A 16,993-nucleotide genomic window follows, 5' to 3' on the forward strand; every position below is an offset into this window, starting at 1 on the left:
ATACAACAGGTGTAGGTTCACCTTTACGTGAAATGCTTACTGACAAGCCCTTAACTAAAAATGCAGTTTTAAGAAAACAGAGTTAAGAAAATATTTACTAAATAAATCAAAGAATTATATATATATATTTTAAGTAACAAAATAAAATAACAAGAATGAGGCTATAAACAGGGAGTATTGGTACCGAGTCAATGTGCGTGGGTACAGGTTAGTCAAGGTCATTTGTACATGTAGGTAGGGATGAAGTGCTTATGGGCTTGTAAGTAAGCATTTCACTGTAAGGTCGACACCTATTCTATTCGGCGCATGTGACTAATGAAGTTTGATTGGAATAGGAGAGAGTTTGGACCTCCATTTCCTGTAGTCCACGATCATCTCCTCTGTCTTGCTGACGTTGAGGGAGAGGTTGTTGTCCTGGCACCACACTGCCAGGTCTCTGATCTCCTCCCTATAGGCTGTCTAGTTGTTGTCGGTGACCAGGCCTACCACCACTATGTCGTCAGCAAACTTAATGATGGTGTTGGAGTCGTGCTTGGCCACACAGTCGTAAGTGAACAGGGAGTACAGGAGGGGACTAAGCACGCACCCCTGAGGGGCCCCCGTGTTGAGGATCAGCGCGACAGATGTGTTGTTACCTACCCTCACCACCTCGGTGCGGCCCGTCAGGAAGTTCAAGATCCAGTTCCAGAGGGAGGTGTTTAGTCCCAGGGTCCTTAGCTTAGTGATGAGTTTGAGGGTACTATGGTGTTGAACGCTGAGCTGTAGTCAATGAACAGCATTCTCACATAGGTTTTCCTTTTGTCCAGGTGGGAAAGGGCAGTGTGTAGTGCGATTGAGATTGCGTCATCTGTCGATCGGTTGGGGCGGTATGCAAATTGGAGTGGGTCTTGGGTTTCTGGGATAACGGTGTTGATGTGAGCCATGACCAGCCTTTCAAAGCACTTCATGGCTACCGACGTGAGTGCTAATCATTTAGGCAGGTTACCTTCCCTTCCTTGGGCACAGGGACTATGGGGGTCTGCCTGAAACAGGTTGGTATTACAGACTCGGTCAGGGAGAGGTTGAAAATGCCAGTGAAGACACTTGCCAGTTGGTCCGTGCATGCTTTGAGTACACGTCCTGTTAATCCATCTGGCCTTGTGAATGTTGACCTGTTAAAAGATCTTGCTCACATCGGCTACGGAGAGCATGATCACACAGTCGTCCGGAACAGCTGGTGCTCTCATACATGCTTCAGTGTTGCTTGCCTCGAAGCGAGCATAAAAGGCATTTAGCTCGTCTGGTAGGCTTGCGTTACTGGGCAGCTCGCCGATGGGTTTTTCTTTGTATCCATAATAGTATGAAAGTCCTGCCACATCCGATGAGCGTCAGAGACGGTGTAGTAGGATTTAGTCTTAGTCCTGTATTGACGCTTTGCCTGTTTGATGGTTCGTCTGAGGGCATAGCGGGATTTCTTATAAGCGTCCGGATTAGTGTCACCCTCCTTGAAAGCGACAGCTCTAGCCTTCAGCTCGGTGCGGATGTTGCCTGTAAATCATGGCTTCTGGTTGGGATATGTACGTACGGTCACTGTGGGGATGACGTCGTCGATGCACTTATTGATGAAGCCGGTGACTGAGATGGTATACTCCTCAATGCCATTGGATGAATCCAGTCTGTCTAGCAAAACAGTCCTGTGGCGTAGCATGCGCGTCATCTGACCACTTCCTTCTTGAGCTGGTACTTCCTGCTTTAGTTTTTGCCTGTAAGCAGGAATCAGGAGAATAGAGTTATGGTCAGATTTTCCAAATGGAGGATGAGGGAGAGCTTTGTACGCGTCTCTGTGTGTGGAGTTAAGGTGGTCTAGAGCGTTGCTTCTGGATTAGCATTTTCTTATGGCCTTATCCAGTTGGTTGATGGCGGTCTTAGTGCCAGCGTCAGTTGGTGGTGGTAAATAGATGGCTAGGAAAAATATAGATGAAAACTCTCTTGGTAGATAGTGTGGTCTACAGCTTATCAAAAGGTAATCTCAGGCGAGCAATACCTCGAGACTACCTTAATAGTTGTTATTGACAAATAAGACACACACCGTTACCCCTCGTCTTACCCGAATTAGCTGCTCTGTCCTGCCGATGCACGGAAAACCCAGCCAACGGTATAGTTTCTGTGTCGTCGTTCAGCCACGACTCAGTGAAACATAGGATTCAGATTTTTTTATGTGCTGTTGGTAGGATAATCTCAAACGGAGCTCATCCAGTTTATTCTCCAGTGATTGGTTGGCCGATAGAACAGATGGTAGAGGCGGGTCACCCTGATCTGCACCGTGTTTCCGTCTTTTCTTCATGGGAATGATGGGGATTTGGGCCTTGTCTGGCAGAGACACTATATTCCTTCCTGTCAGAGACACTATATTCCTTCCTGTCAGAGACACTATATTCCTTCCTGTCAGAGACACTATATTCCTTCCTGTCAGAGACACTATATTCCTTCCTGTCAGAGACACTATATTCCTTCCTGGCAGAGACACTATATTCCTTCCTGTCAGAGACACTATATTCCTTCCTGTCAGAGACACTATATTCCTTCCTGTCAGAGACACTATATTCCTTCCTGTCAGAGACACTATATTCCTTCCTGTCAGAGACACTATATTCCTTCCTGTCAGAGACACTATATTCCTTCCTGTCAGAGACACTATATTCCTTCCTGGCAGAGACACTATATTCCTTCCTGGCAGAGACACTATATTCCTTCCTGTCAGAGACACTATATTCCTTCCTGTCAGACTCATTAAAGACAAATCTTTGTCCCGTTTGAGGTGAGTAATCCCTGTTCTGATATCCAGAAGCTCTTTTTGGTCATAAGAGATGGAAGCATCAACATTATAATCAAAGTAAGTTTTTTTTTTTTTTTTTTTTTAAATAGCAAAATTGGTAAAACGGCAGCCATCCCCTCCACTACTGAGAGGCTTTGTGTATACAGACCCCTAAATGTTCTCTCTTTGGGTTCGGTTGTGGTAAATATTTCACAGGACATTCCACCGTTCATTTTTAATGGGGTCATGGATCCCCTGTGTAAAAACAGAGGAAGTACCTTAGTGGATGTGGTATTGTATGGATCAGGGACCAGGGAAAATGTTGACTTGCTTCCATGACTGAGCTGGAAAGTGTCTTATAACTTATAATTCAGATTCAGATTAACACAAAACAGCACTTGTCCATGTCTGTCTTTGCTCTCTCATGAGGAAGAGAGTAGGAAGTGGCCTACACGTGCATGGGGAGAACAACTGGTCACGTTGGTACAGTTTCACTTACTGGAAGTGCAGAGATGTATGAAATGTTACGTTTTTAGCTGTTAACGGGAGAATATTCCTACACCTTTACCACAACATAATGCAACGTTCTGGGAACATTCACAGAACCAAATGTAATCCCTCTTTGTCTCATTTCTGCTTCCTTATCAACTTAAATGTCTTTAGCCTATGGTGGTGGTCACCTGGAAGCTGCCTTATATGGTCCTACTGCTCACCTGGAAGCTGCCTTATATGGTCCTACTGCTCACCTGGAAGCTACCTTATGTGGTTCTACTGCTCACCTGGAAGCTGCCTTATGTGGTCCTACTGCTCACCTGGAAGCTGCCTTATATGGTCCTACTGCTCACCTGGAAGCTGCCTTATATGATCCTACTGCTCCTACTGCTCACCTGGAAGCTGCCTTATATGGTCCTACTGCTCACCTGGAAGTTGCCTTATATGGTCCTACTGCTCACCTGGAAGCTGCCTTATGTGGTCTTACTGGTCACCTGGAAGCTGCCTTATATGGTCCTACTGCTCACCTGGAAGCGATAGAAGGTTCCATCGTCTTTGAGTGACAGAACGTGATCAGAGATGGGGAAGAGATATCCCTGAGCAGCAATCAGACTCCCGATGTGGATGGCCTCAGCTACGTGGGCAAGGTAAAGAATGTGACACAGTGATTTACTTACATGTAACACACGTGACAGTAATAGTAATTAAACACAAAGCTCATTTTCTTGAATTATATCCATGTACAGTAACCAGGAAGAGACAATGACAAACATGCAATACATGCAATAACAATATATGTAATATATTAAGAGTTACTTTTATTTACAATGACGGCCTTATTCTTATTTACAATGACAGCCTACCCCGGGCCAAACCCGGACAAGGCTGGGCCAATTGTGCGCCGCCCTATGGGACTCCCAATCACGGCCGGATGTGATACAGCCTGGATTCGAACCAGGGACTATAGTGATGCCTCTAGCACTGAGATGCAGTGCCTTTAGACTGCTGCGCCACTCGGGAGCCCTTGCAGGGTCTATCACACATTTAGTACATTCTTTAATTGCCATTGAATACAAAGCTCCAAAAAAATGCATTTCACCCACCTGGATCTTCAATGGCTAGGTTCTTCATCAGCCACTGCACTATGTCTGCACCTGGTAGAGACAAGGGACAGAGGACTGTTATAGAAAACGAACAACACACACACACACACACACACACACACACACACACACACACACACACACACACACGTAGGTGTAAGCTTTTCTTTACTTTGGCAGAGGTAGACCACAGAGCGAATAAACTGTAGTTACTATTTACTCAATATAAACTTCCCCCGGTATAAAAAGCTTGAGCTGTCTGCATTGGAAAAGGCAAGAGGGATAGAGAGAAAGAGAGAGAGAAAAAGAGAGAGAGAAAAAGAGAGAAAAAGAGAGAGAGAGAGAGAGAGAAAGAGAGAGAAAAAGAGAGAGAGAAAAAGAGAGAGAGAAAGAGAGAAAGAGAGAGAGAGAAAGAGAGAGAGAAAAAGAGAGAAAGAGAGAGAGAGAGAGAGAGAGAAAAAGAGAGAGAGAAAGAGAGAAAGAGAGAGAGAAAAAGAGAGAGAGAAAGAGAGAGAAAGAGAGAGAAAGAGAGAAAGAGAGAGAGAGAGAAAGAGAAAAAGAGAGAAAGAGAGAGAGAGAGAAAGAGAGAGAGAAAAGAGAGAAAGAGAAAAAGAGAGAAAGAGAGAAAGAGAGAGAGAAAAAGAGAGAGAGAAAGAGAGAGAGAAAAAGAGAGAAAGAGAGAGAGAAAAAGAGACAAAGAGAGAGAGAAAACAAGAGCTACAGAAGCGCTGCCTTCCACATCGTTTATTCGATTTCTGGCCTGTGTGCGCGCGTGTCTGCGCGCGTGCGTGTGCGTGTGTGTGTGTGTGTGTATACTGTGTGTGTGTGTGTGTGTGTCTGTAGTAATAGTGTTTATCGATAGGCCTCTCTGCTCATGGCCCACTAAGGTAATAGATCCTGAGACGGGATGAATCATAAGAGTGGCCATCAATTATTTGGTGGTGCCTTGGCTAGACAGACACACACACACACACACACACACGCCGGCAGCTGCACTCTCACCTGTGACGACGCTGGGTATCTTGGTCAGGAAGCTCTTGACAGTCCTGACGGGAACGCCCTCAGTCTCATCCTGGATACGAGTCACTATCTCCTCAATCTGCAGGGAGAGGGGAGCGATTGAGGAGCGATACTTCACACAACCTTTAGAAACACAGGTTTCATTCAGATCAAATCTATTTCACAAGACGCACCTGAGATACTTTTTTCCCCCAGTTGTTGGAATGAAGGTGGTGCTCCTTGTTTTAGGTCATTCACCAATCTAATCTTAATTGATATCACTAATTATTATTATTATATTTTAGCTGAATTACGGACACATAACGGATTACATGATCTCTGTAGGCCTATCACACATTACTGAACACTTAGCTAAAAACCCATTTAGTTCCAGGCTATTAAAGACTAGGCTCAAGTCTATCATTTGTCATGTTATTGTCATCTTACAGAGACTAATGTGTAGATGATGATGGGTTAGAGTCCAGAGAGTTGAGATTTTAATTCCAGTCACACCCACCCCTCAGACATATTAATATCCCTGTAGCCAATAATGAAGCACGTTGCCCACCTTTTGCTCCCAGTTTCAAACGGTTCACCCGATATGGATGAAAACCTCTTCAAATTAAGGCTGACAGCCTGAACTTTAACCTCATAGTCATTGTATCATTTCAAATTCAAAAGTGCTGGAGTACAGAGCCAAAACAACAACAGATGTGTCACTGTCCCAATACTGTTAGAGCTCACTGTATATAACCCACATGAGAGAGAGAAGGGTAGAGCGAGAGAGAGAGAGAGAAGGGTAGAGAGTGAGAGAGAGAGAGAGAGAAGGGTAGAGAGAGAGGGAAGGAAGGGGAGAGAGAGAGAGGAAAGAGTGAGAGAGAAGGGTACAGAGAGAGAAGGAAGGGTAGAGAAAGAGAAGGGTAGAGAGAGAGAGAGAGAAGGGTAGAGAGAGAGTGAGAGAGAGAAGGGTAGAGAGAGCGAGAGAGAAGGGTAGAGAGAGAGAGAAGGGTAGAGAGAGAGACAGAGAGAGAGAGAAGGGTAGAGAGAGACAGAGAGAGAGAAGGGTAGAGAGAGAGAAGGGTAGAGAGAGAGAGAAGGGTAGAGAAAGAGAGAGAGAGAGAGAAGGGTAGATAGAGAGAGGGAATGAAGGGGAGAGAGAGAGAGAGAGAGTGAGAGAAGGGTAGAGAGAGAGAGAAGGAAGGGTAGAGAGAGAGAGAGAAAGAGAGAGAAGGGTAGAGAGAGAGAGAAGGTGAGAGAGAGCGAGAGAGAGAAGGGTAGAGAGAGAGACAGAGAGAGAAGGGTAGAGAGAGACAGAGAGAGAGAAGGGTAGAGAGAGAGACAGAGAGAGAGAGAAGGGTAGAGAGAGACAGAGAGAGAGAAGGGTAGAGAGAGAGAAGGGTAGAGAGAGAGACAGAGAGAGAAGGGTAGAGAGACAGAGAGAGAGAAGGGTAGAGAGAGAGAAGGGTAGAGAGAGAGACAGAGAGAGAAGGGTAGAGAGAGAGAAGGGGAGAGAGAGAGACAGAGAGAGAGAGAAGGGTAGAGAGAGACAGAGAGAGAGAAGGGTAGAGAGAGAGACAGAGAGAGAGAAGGGTAGAGAGAGAGACAGAGAGAGAGAGAAGGGTAGAGAGAGAGAGAGAGAGAAGGGTAGAGAGAGAGAAGGGTAGAGAGAGAGACAGAGAGAGAAGGGTAGAGAGACAGAGAGAGAGAAGGGTAGAGAGAGAGAAGGGTAGAGAGAGAGACAGAGAGAGAAGGGTAGAGAGAGAGAAGGGTAGAGAGACAGACAGAGAGAGAGAGAGAGAGAGAGAGAGAGAGAGAGAAGGGTAGAGAGACAGACAGAGAGAGAGAGCGAGAGAGAGAGACAGAGAGAGGGAAGGGTAGAGAGAGAGAAGGGTAGAGAGAGAGACAGAGAGAGAAGGGTAGAGAGAGAGAAGGGTAGAGAGACAGAGAGAGAGAGAGAGAGAGAGAGAGAGAGAGAGAAGGGTCGAGAGACTTTTGACTTTCTTCAATGATCCATCCCTATTTAATTTCATGAAAGCATCAACCCCCATTAAAACCAAATATTCCTTGTGCTATATACTCACCTTGCCCTCTACCCCACAATACAAACCAACACGATAACCAAAACCTCACCACTTCTACAACCATATATCCTACCTATCTTCCCCAGCTGTACAGACACGCCCCTCCCACACAGACACGCCCCCCACACACACATACGCACGCCCCCCACACACACATACGCACACACCCCCCCCACACACACGCCCCCACCACCCTATCCTCCAGCCAAAGGCACCCATTAAATAATAGTAAAGAGTCTGTTATCCCCCAACCTTTGACCTTGTTCCTCCTTGTTAGTCAAATAACCAACTGCGCAAACAGAAAATTCAACAACACACATTTGACCTTTTCCTTATTCAAATACTTGTGTCCTGACAGTAAACTTCACCCCCAATCTCACACCCAGACATTCCAACAGAGACAGTAACGGCGTTAACCTGGTCCACACAGAAAACACACGATGCACAGTTTCACTCAGGACACAGAAACGGACACCCTTGTCTGACTCCCAGTTCAACCCGTACCAACCAGCTGTTAGTGGCCAGGGCTCCATGAAGAACCCTCCACTGGAGGTCCCCTGACCTCTTTGGTACTGGGGGTTTGTAGAGCCTCCTGTATCTAAAACCCACCATACTCTCCGCCCCACATACCCCCTGCCAATGATGTGCCTTCACTCCTGTTAGGTCCTAATGTTCCTAACCTTAATGTAGAGGTTGTACAGGTCTTTACCTCCTACCCCCTCAAACCCCCAGGCTCCTAATGTTCCTAACCTTAACGCAGAGGGCTTTACCTCCCCCTCAAACCCCCAGGCTCCTAATGTTCCTAACCTTAACGCAGAGGGCTTTACCTCCCCCTCAAACCCCCAGGCTCCTAATGTTCCTAACCTTAACGCAGAGGTCTTTACCTCCCCCTCCCCCACCCCCACCTCCTTTCTTCTCTCCCACCCTGCCTCTCCCCTCCCACCTAATTTCTTCTCCCCAACCCTGCCTCTCACCTCCCACCTCCTTTCTTCTCCCCGACCCTGCATCTCCTCTCCCCTCACACCTCCTTTCTTCTCCCCAACCCTGCCTCTCCTCTCCCACCTCCTTTCTCCTCCCCCACCCTGCCTCTCCCCTCCCACCTCCTTTCTTCTCCCCCCACCCTGCCTCTCCCCTCCCACCTCCTTTCTTCTCCCCCACCCTGCCTCTCCCCTCCCACCTCCTTTCTTCTCCCCCACCCTGCCTCTCCCCTCCCACCTCCTTTCTTCTCCCCCACCCAGCCTCTCCCCTCCCACCTCCTTTCTTCTCTCCCACCTCCTTTCTTCTCCCCGACCCTGCCTCTCCTCTCTCTTCACACCTCCTTTCTAGACTAGACCCAGCCTCATCTACACACCTGACTAGACCCAGCCTCATCTACACCACCATCCATAGCATAACTAGACCCAGCCTCATCTACACCACTATCATAACCTGACTAGACGCAGCCTCATCTACACCACCATCTATAACCTGACTAGACCCAGCCTCCTCTACACCACTATCATAACCTGACTAGACGCAGCCTCATCTACACCACCATCTATAACCTGACTAGACCCAGCCTCCTCTACACCACCATCCATAACCTGACTAGACCCAGCCTCATCTACACCACCATCCATAACATAACTAGACCCAGCCTCCTCTACACCACCATCTATTTAGTTTCCAAATCCCCACACTCCAAATACTGCAGACAAATCTGTTCTGGCAAACCCATCATAGAGACCCTCCCCGTGCCTCACTTTAAAATGCACATTTAGCTGTTGCTCATTGTTATTCAGAAACATGAAGACTTGCCTCCGGAACGAAACAACATTCTTAAAGGCATCTGCCTGAAAACCTGCCGACACGAAAACCGCTAGCAAACTTACCGAAACGACTCAGCTTTTTCCTGATTTGATCATCCATAATTGTTACGTTCCCCAGATTATGTGTTGTAGTTTGTGTATTTACATGTGTTTATTTCAGGAAATGGCTTCCTGAAATCCCTCAAGCAGCTGATTGGTCGACTCCAGGGCTAATTGGAGAGCTGACCCCGCCCCCTCGCCAAGACGCAGCTGTCTCCAATTACCCATTCCTTCTGACACTATATAAAAGCCAGTGTTCTGTTCAGGGGGGAGATCTCTTCTTTTTGGAGGTAGAGATTTTGCTGGAGGTAGGGATTGCTGAGATTGATTGTGATAGAGGTTGATTTTGCTGGAAAGTGGTATGTTCTGTGAGTTTGTTGCTCAGATAGAGCTTATTTGACATCCTTTTGTTTCTTAGTTTGTTTGAAATTGTTTAATATTCTGTTTCATTTGTTCCCAGGGGGGAAGGGGAAGGCACCTAGGGAGTGCTTAGGCAAGAGGCCCGCGGGCATACATATACCCGTAGCATATTCGCTGTCTAGACACACTAGGTAAGACCTGGGCGGACCACCCCTTGTATTTTGGTTAGGGCACCAGGTGGTGCTAAATTAGGTAAGTAGTGGGTAGGCAGGTAAAATAGGAGAGGGGGGGGCTTTGAGATTTACTTTCTTTGCTTTGGTTCCGTCCAGCCCCTTTTCCCCATATTACCGTGTAAAGGAATAAAGTCCTTGTAAACGGTACCACATTCTGCCTGTTGTCATTCTTACTTGCACCTACAGTCCATACCTTTTTCGCTTCACGGAGAGTTTAGTTGTAGCAGGGTGTTGCGTTCCCTCTTCATAGAGGCGTGCGTAACATAATGGGGGCTCATCCGGGATTTTTCCATTAAACCCACCGGACCCTGCTGCTCTGAGCTCTCTCTGTGGTTAGTGATTGAGGTGTGATGGTAGGTTGTGAGTTTGGATGACTTGTTTAGTTAGTGTGTTCAGGAGACTGCATTGTAAAAGATGGCTGCCTCAGCCATCTCCAAGTTTTTTGAAGCGCCCTCTATTGATTGTTTGGTGAGGTTTCGTAAAGTAGACCTTATAGCTATAGCTGACCATTATGGATTTGTATTCCCTGAGAAAGCCCTAAAGGCTGAGCTTTGGTGCTAGTCAGGGAGGGTTTAGTGAGAGAACGGATTCTCTCATTGCAAGGAGAGGAGACGGGTAGACCTTCTGATGCCAAGTCAGAGGACAGGGCGGAGGAAGGGGTTCCTCGTACCCCCTTTACATTGCCCCGATTCGATCCTTTATCTTCTGCTTCGGGTCGTTCAGATGGGACTGCTAGGCTGAAGGTGAGGCTGGCTCGGTTAGAAATGGAGCAAAAAGATAAAGAGAGACAGATGAATTTTGAACTTGAAATTAGGAAAATAGAAGCTGACAAGGAGGTGAGGATCCGACAACTGGAGCTAGATGCTGGCTCCAGTGCGACTCCACAAGCTGCTCATCATCAAGCCCACTTCGATGTGAGTAAAAACATAGCTTTAGTCCCTCCATTCCGAGAGTCGGAAGTTGATTATTATTTCTCTGCGTTTGAGCGTGTGGCCGCTGCGCTGCATTGGCCACTCGAGGTTTGGCCGCTTCTGTTACAATGTAAATTGTCTGGGAAAGCCCAGGAAGTAGTAGCTGCTCTCTCCCTGGAAGACAGTTTACATTACGATACAGTTAAAACTACCGTGTTGCGGGCTTATGAGTTGGTGCCTGAAGCTTATAGGCAGCGCTTCAGGAACCACAAAAAACGTCTCACCGTACATTTGTTGAATTTGCTAGGGACAAAGAGTCTCTGTTTAGTCGTTGGTGTTCAGCCAGCAAAGCTAACACCTTTGCTGATATTCGGGAGTTGATGCTGTTGGAGGACTTTAAAAGCAACCTCCCAGATAGACTTGTAGTTCATTTAAATGAACAGAAAGTGGTGACATTGGCCCAAGCAGCAGTGTTGGCAGATGAGTACGCTTTGACACACAAGACTGTCTTTGGTGCACCACGTTTTGAAGGCCGGACGATTACGTCATCAGTTCCTCGTTCAGGTCGCTTTTCCTCTGACAACCCTAAGCCTTTTCAAGAAATCCGTGAATGTTATTACTGTCACCAAAAGGGTCACGTGATTGCGGACTGCCCAGTTTTGAAAAATAAAAATAAACGGTCCCAGTCACCGTCCCCAAAAATGAAAAGTTTGGGTTTAGTCAAGTCTTTGGATCGTCCATTGGATCGAGATATTGACTCAGCATTTGAGAAACCGGATCCTGTCTATGCTCCGTTTATCTCTGCCGGTTATGTTTCCTTAACAGGAGAACCAACTGATCAAAAGCCTATCCAAATCCTACGTGACACCGGGGCGGCGCAGTCAGTAATCATCACTGATGCTTTACCCTGGTCTCATGAAACGTATTGTGGCTCACATGTCATATTACAGGGGATAGAGACAAAAACCGTACCTGTACCATTACACTGGGTCCACTTAGTGTCAGACTTGGTATCAGGACGTTTCCGTGTTGGTGTAGTGTCTACACTGCCAGTATCAGGAGTAAAATTGCTACTAGGGAATGATATTGCTGGTGGTAATGTCACTCCTGTGTTAGAGGTAGTAGACAACCCAGAAATCAGAACTACAGATGAGAAATTGGTTCAAGCATTTCCACATGTTTTTCCTGCTTGTGTGTTAACGAGGGCACAATCTCGCAAGCTAGGAGATGTGGTGGATTTGGCTAGTTCTATTTTTGAGAATGTTGAGGTAGAAGACAATGCACTGAGTATTCCTTCTGCATTGCCGACAGTTTTTACCCCGTAAAAACTAAGGCAGGGGAAAACGAAATCGCGCCCCAATTACATGACATTCTTTTGTCTGTCACCCCTGAGAAGGTGATTGAATGTCAAAAGAAGACACCAGTCTTCGCAAGTGTTTTGCTTCGGTAATTTCCATTGAGGAAGCTAAAACTAGACAGACTGCCTACTTTATGGAAGCAGGAGTTTTGATGCGTAAATGGGCATCTCATGACACCATTAATGACTGGAGTGAAGTGTGTCAAGTGGTTGTTCCTACACCGTTCCGACAGCAGGTGCTGTCACTCGCCCATGACCAGGCGTGGTCTGGACACTTGGGGATCACAAAGACCTATAACCGGGTCCTTCGTCATTTCTTCTGGCCAGGTTTGAAGTCTGACGTGGTCCAATTTTGTAAAACATGTCACATATGTCAACTCACTGGGAAAGTGAATCAAACAGTTCCACGAGCGCCACTCTGCCCGATTCCTGTGGTAGGGGAACCGTTTGAAAGAGTGATAATTGATTGTGTAGGTCCATTGCCGAAAACCAGGTCAGGTAACCAGTTCCTACTAACAATAATGTGCAGTGCTACTCGATACCCAGAGGCTATTCCTCTCCGTACTATAACGGCTAAGACTGTGGTGAAGGCACTGGTGAAGTTCTTCTCTACGTTTGGACTCCCTAAAGTAATCCAAACTGATCAGGGATCCAACTTCATGTCTAAACTGTTTTCAAATGTGTTAAAGACATTGTGTATTTCCCATCAGGTCTCCAGTCCGTATCATCCAGAGAGTCAAGGGGCTCTAGAACGCTGGCATCAGACACTGAAGGCAATGCTACGCAAGTATTGTATGGATACCAGTACTGATTGGGATGAGGGGGTGCCCTTTGTCCTATTTGCTATAAGGGAAACGATACAAGAGTCCTTAGGGTTCAGCCCTGCTGACCTTGTGTTTGGACACACCCCCACGGGGTCCGCTGAAAGTTTTGAAGGAGCATATCTTATCTCCTACACCCAGTAGCGCCCCTAAAAATGTGTTGGATTATGTCAGTAAGATGCGGGAGAGACTGCACGCCGCATGTGCGTTAGCCCAAAAGTCTCTCTCCTCGTCTCAAAAACGCATGAAGTTGCATTATGACAAAAAGGCTGTTGGCCGTTCATTTGCACCAGGGGATCAAGTTTTAGTTTTGTTGCCAATCCCTGGCTCATCTCTGTCAGCACGTTTTTCTGGACCATATCTGGTGGAAAAGAAACTCAATGACACCAATTATGTGATAAAGACACCAGATCGAAGGCGTTCTTCCCGTGTGTGTCATGTTAACATGCTGAAAACATATTATGTGCGTGATTCTCCCGACAGCTCCTCAGGTAAGCCGGTCCAGCCCGCCGTCTCCAGTGTGGCTGCGGTGGTGCTGAAGCCTGGCTGGGACCTAGATGAGGATAAGGAGGACGGGTTGGAGTTACGCCATACATTACAGCAAGGTGAACGCCTATGTAATTCAGAGATGCTGAAGAAGTTACCCTCTCAAATGGAACATTTGGATAATGATCAAACTAAGGATCTTATCCTATTGATAAACAGTTTTCTCAGTGTGTTTCAGGACATTCCAAGTCGCACATCCATCTTGGAACATGACGTGGATGTGGGGAACGCTGTTCCTATACGTCAGCATCCGTACCGGGTTAATGCTAAGAAAAAGAGGTAATGAAAAGTGAGGTAGCTTATTTATTACAGAATGACATGGCAAAACCCAGTAACAGCTCCTGGAGTTCTCCATGTATTCTTGTTCCTAAGCCTGACGGTACGTCCCGCTTATGTACGGACTATCGTCGCGTAAATGCAGTTACAAAGTCTGATTCTTTTCCTCTACCTCGCTTAGATGACTGTATTGATAGAATAGGCTCTGCTGCTTACGTTAGTAAGTTAGATTTGTTAAAAGGTTATTGGCAGGTGCCTCTGACCTCTCGAGCTTCTGACATATCGGCTTTTGTTACGCCAGATAACTTTGTACAATACACTGTGATGCCCTTTGGCATGTGTAATGCACCTGCTACTTTTCAGCGGCTAGTTAACATTGTGTTTGAAGATGTGCCAAATTGTACTGCGTACCTTGACGATGTGGTGATTCATTCGTCTACTTGGTCTGATCATCTCTCCACTTTGAAAAGTGTGTTTCAGCGGTTGGAGAAGGCTTCTTTAACCCTCAATTTGGCCAAGTGTGAGTTTGGGAAGGCTACAGTGACTTACTTAGGGAAACAAGTGGGACGAGGTCAAGTGCGCCCAGTAACTGGCAAAGTGGAAGCAATTGTTGCCTTTCCTGCTCCCACTACTCGCCGCCAGTTGCGCAGATTCCTAGGGATGGTAGGGTACTATCGTACATTCTGTAAGAATTTCTCGACGGTAGTAGCTCCCCTTTCATCTCTGCTTAGTCCCAAGGTACCATTCAAGTGGTCCAAGGACTGTAACTACGCTTTTGAGTCCGCTAAAGCGCTACTTTGTAGTGCCCCAGTGCTTGCCGCCCCCAACTTTGACAAACCTTTTAAGTTGGAGGTAGATGCTAGTATTATGGGGGTGGGTGCGGTTCTCTTACAGGAAGATGAAGACTGAGTGGATCGGCCCGTCAGTTTCTTCTCCCGTAAGTTCAACTCGTGTCAGTCAAGGTACTCTACAATCGAACAAGAGACGCTGGCTTTATTGCTTGCCTTACAGTTCTTTGAGGTATATGTGGGCTCCAGTGCCTTGCCTGTAGTGGTCTTCACAGACCATAATCCGTTGGTGTTCTTGAAACAAATGTACAACCAGAACCGCCGCCTTATGCGGTGGGCTCTGATTGTGCAAAGATATAATGTACAGATAGCTTATGTGAAGGGCTCGGCGAATGTGGTTGCTGACGCTCTATCACGGGTTTACTAACTGGGGATACGTTGGCATTTATTATTGCAAAACTAGGTTTGCAATTTTTGTGGTGGGCGTGTTACGTTCCCCAGATTATGTGTTGTAGTTTGTGTATTTACATGTGTTTATTTCAGGAAATGGCTTCCTGAAATCCCTCAAGCAGCTGATTGGTCGACTCCAGGGCTAATTGGAGAGCTGACCCCGCCCCCTCGTCAAGACGCAGCTGTCTCCAATTACCCATTCCTTCTGACACTATATAAAAGCCAGTGTTCTGTTCAGGGGGGAGATCTCTTCTTTTTGGAGGTAGAGATTTTGCTAGAGAGAATTGCTGAGATTGATTGTGATAGAGGTTGATTTTGCTGGAAAGTGGTATGTTCTGTGAGTTTGTTGCTCAGATAGAGCTTATTTGACATCCTTTTGTTTCTTAGTTTGTTTGAAATTGTTTAATATTCTGTTTCATTTGTTCCCAGGGGGGAAGGGGAAGGCACCTAGGGAGTGCTTAGGCAAGAGGCCCGCGGGCATACATATACCCGTAGCATATTCGCTGTCTAGACACACTAGGTAAGACCTGGGCGGACCACCCCTTGTATTTTGGTTAGGGCACCAGGTGGTGCTAAATTAGGTAAGTAGTGGGTAGGCAGGTAAAATAGGAGAGGGGGGCTTTGAGATTTACTTTCTTTGCTTTGGTTCCGTCCAGCCCCTTTTCCCCATATTACCGTGTAAAGGAATAAAGTCCTTGTAAACGGTACCACATTCTGCCTGTTGTTATTCTTACTTGCACCTACAGTCCATACCTTTTTCGCTTCACGGAGAGTTTAGTTGTAGCAGGGTGTTGCGTTCCCTCTTCATAGAGGCGTGCGTAACAATAATAAACGAAGGCAGAGTCGCAACTACCACCCTTGTCAAAGGAGTCGAAAGAGGAGAAATGGGCACCATCACATCCCTTACAAATATCCACTAGCCATCAGCCTGCCCACTAAATGTACTCTTGTCATGAACACAACCATATATTTGTTCATTCTGGATGCAGAATGTATGAATTTAGTTTCTACCTGTCATTCTTCCCCCTGAACGAGGCAATAAATCCACTGTTCCTAGGCCATCATTGTAAATAACAATTTGTTCTTAACTGACTTGCCTAGTTAAATAAAATGATAGAGTAATAGCCTTGTGTGATGAATCACATCGTATCCCATCAGGCTGACAGCCAATCAAAATGGGCTATGCTAAAAGGTGCAATATGCAGAAATCCTTCTGCCATTTCCTGGTTGGTCAAATTCTAATAGTTGGCATAATTGCAGTTCATGTGACAAAACAAGCAGTCATTGTGTAGAGAATCATGGTACCATTTATTTAAACAGCTGTGAATTTTGTTTTTCTTTCATTAAAGCAAAAATGTTTGCTTTTCAGCTGTTTGAAGCTGGTGTCCAAAACAGAAAAGTAAAAGAAGTCAAATCAAACCTTTAGAACAGGAAGCATAGAACAGATCTACCATTTCTTAAGACTTGCTTGCAATGAGAATGACAGGTCTATGACTCTTATGTCTATGAGAATTTGCTCGGGTCGCCCAAGACGTTACATATTGCAGCTTTAAAGTAGGTTTTCTGGGTTTCTGTACCTTACTATTTATAAAAATAAATTGAAAATTGAGTCGCCAGGCATAATAACTGTTTGCTTAATATCAGGAATTTGATGAATAGCATTTACTTTTACATTTACTTCACTCAAGCATGACGATTGAGTGCCTTTCCTACCACTGTACTTAAGTACATTTATTACCAGATACTTTTACTCAAGTAGTATTTTACTGGGTGACTTTCACTATTACAGTAGCTTTACCTTTACTCAAGTATGACAGTTAACATTAAACCCTCATTACCGTGTGTCTCTGAACCTCTCCCAAGGTAAGACTTTTTCCCTCTCTTCCTCTCTCTCTCTCACTTTCTCCCTCTCTCTCTCTGCCTCCCTCTCCTTTT

The 16,993-nt window shown here is 46.0% G+C and overlaps 1 pseudogene; it reads right to left on the reverse strand.

The window, feature by feature from the left end:
- LOC112247576 overlaps window positions 1-16,993 on the reverse strand; it is a 74,608-nt pseudogene that overhangs the window by 39,326 nt on the left and 18,289 nt on the right.

This window comes from Oncorhynchus tshawytscha, linkage group LG05 (genome assembly GCF_018296145.1).
Source record: "Oncorhynchus tshawytscha isolate Ot180627B linkage group LG05, Otsh_v2.0, whole genome shotgun sequence".
Taxonomy (NCBI): domain Eukaryota; kingdom Metazoa; phylum Chordata; class Actinopteri; order Salmoniformes; family Salmonidae; genus Oncorhynchus; species Oncorhynchus tshawytscha.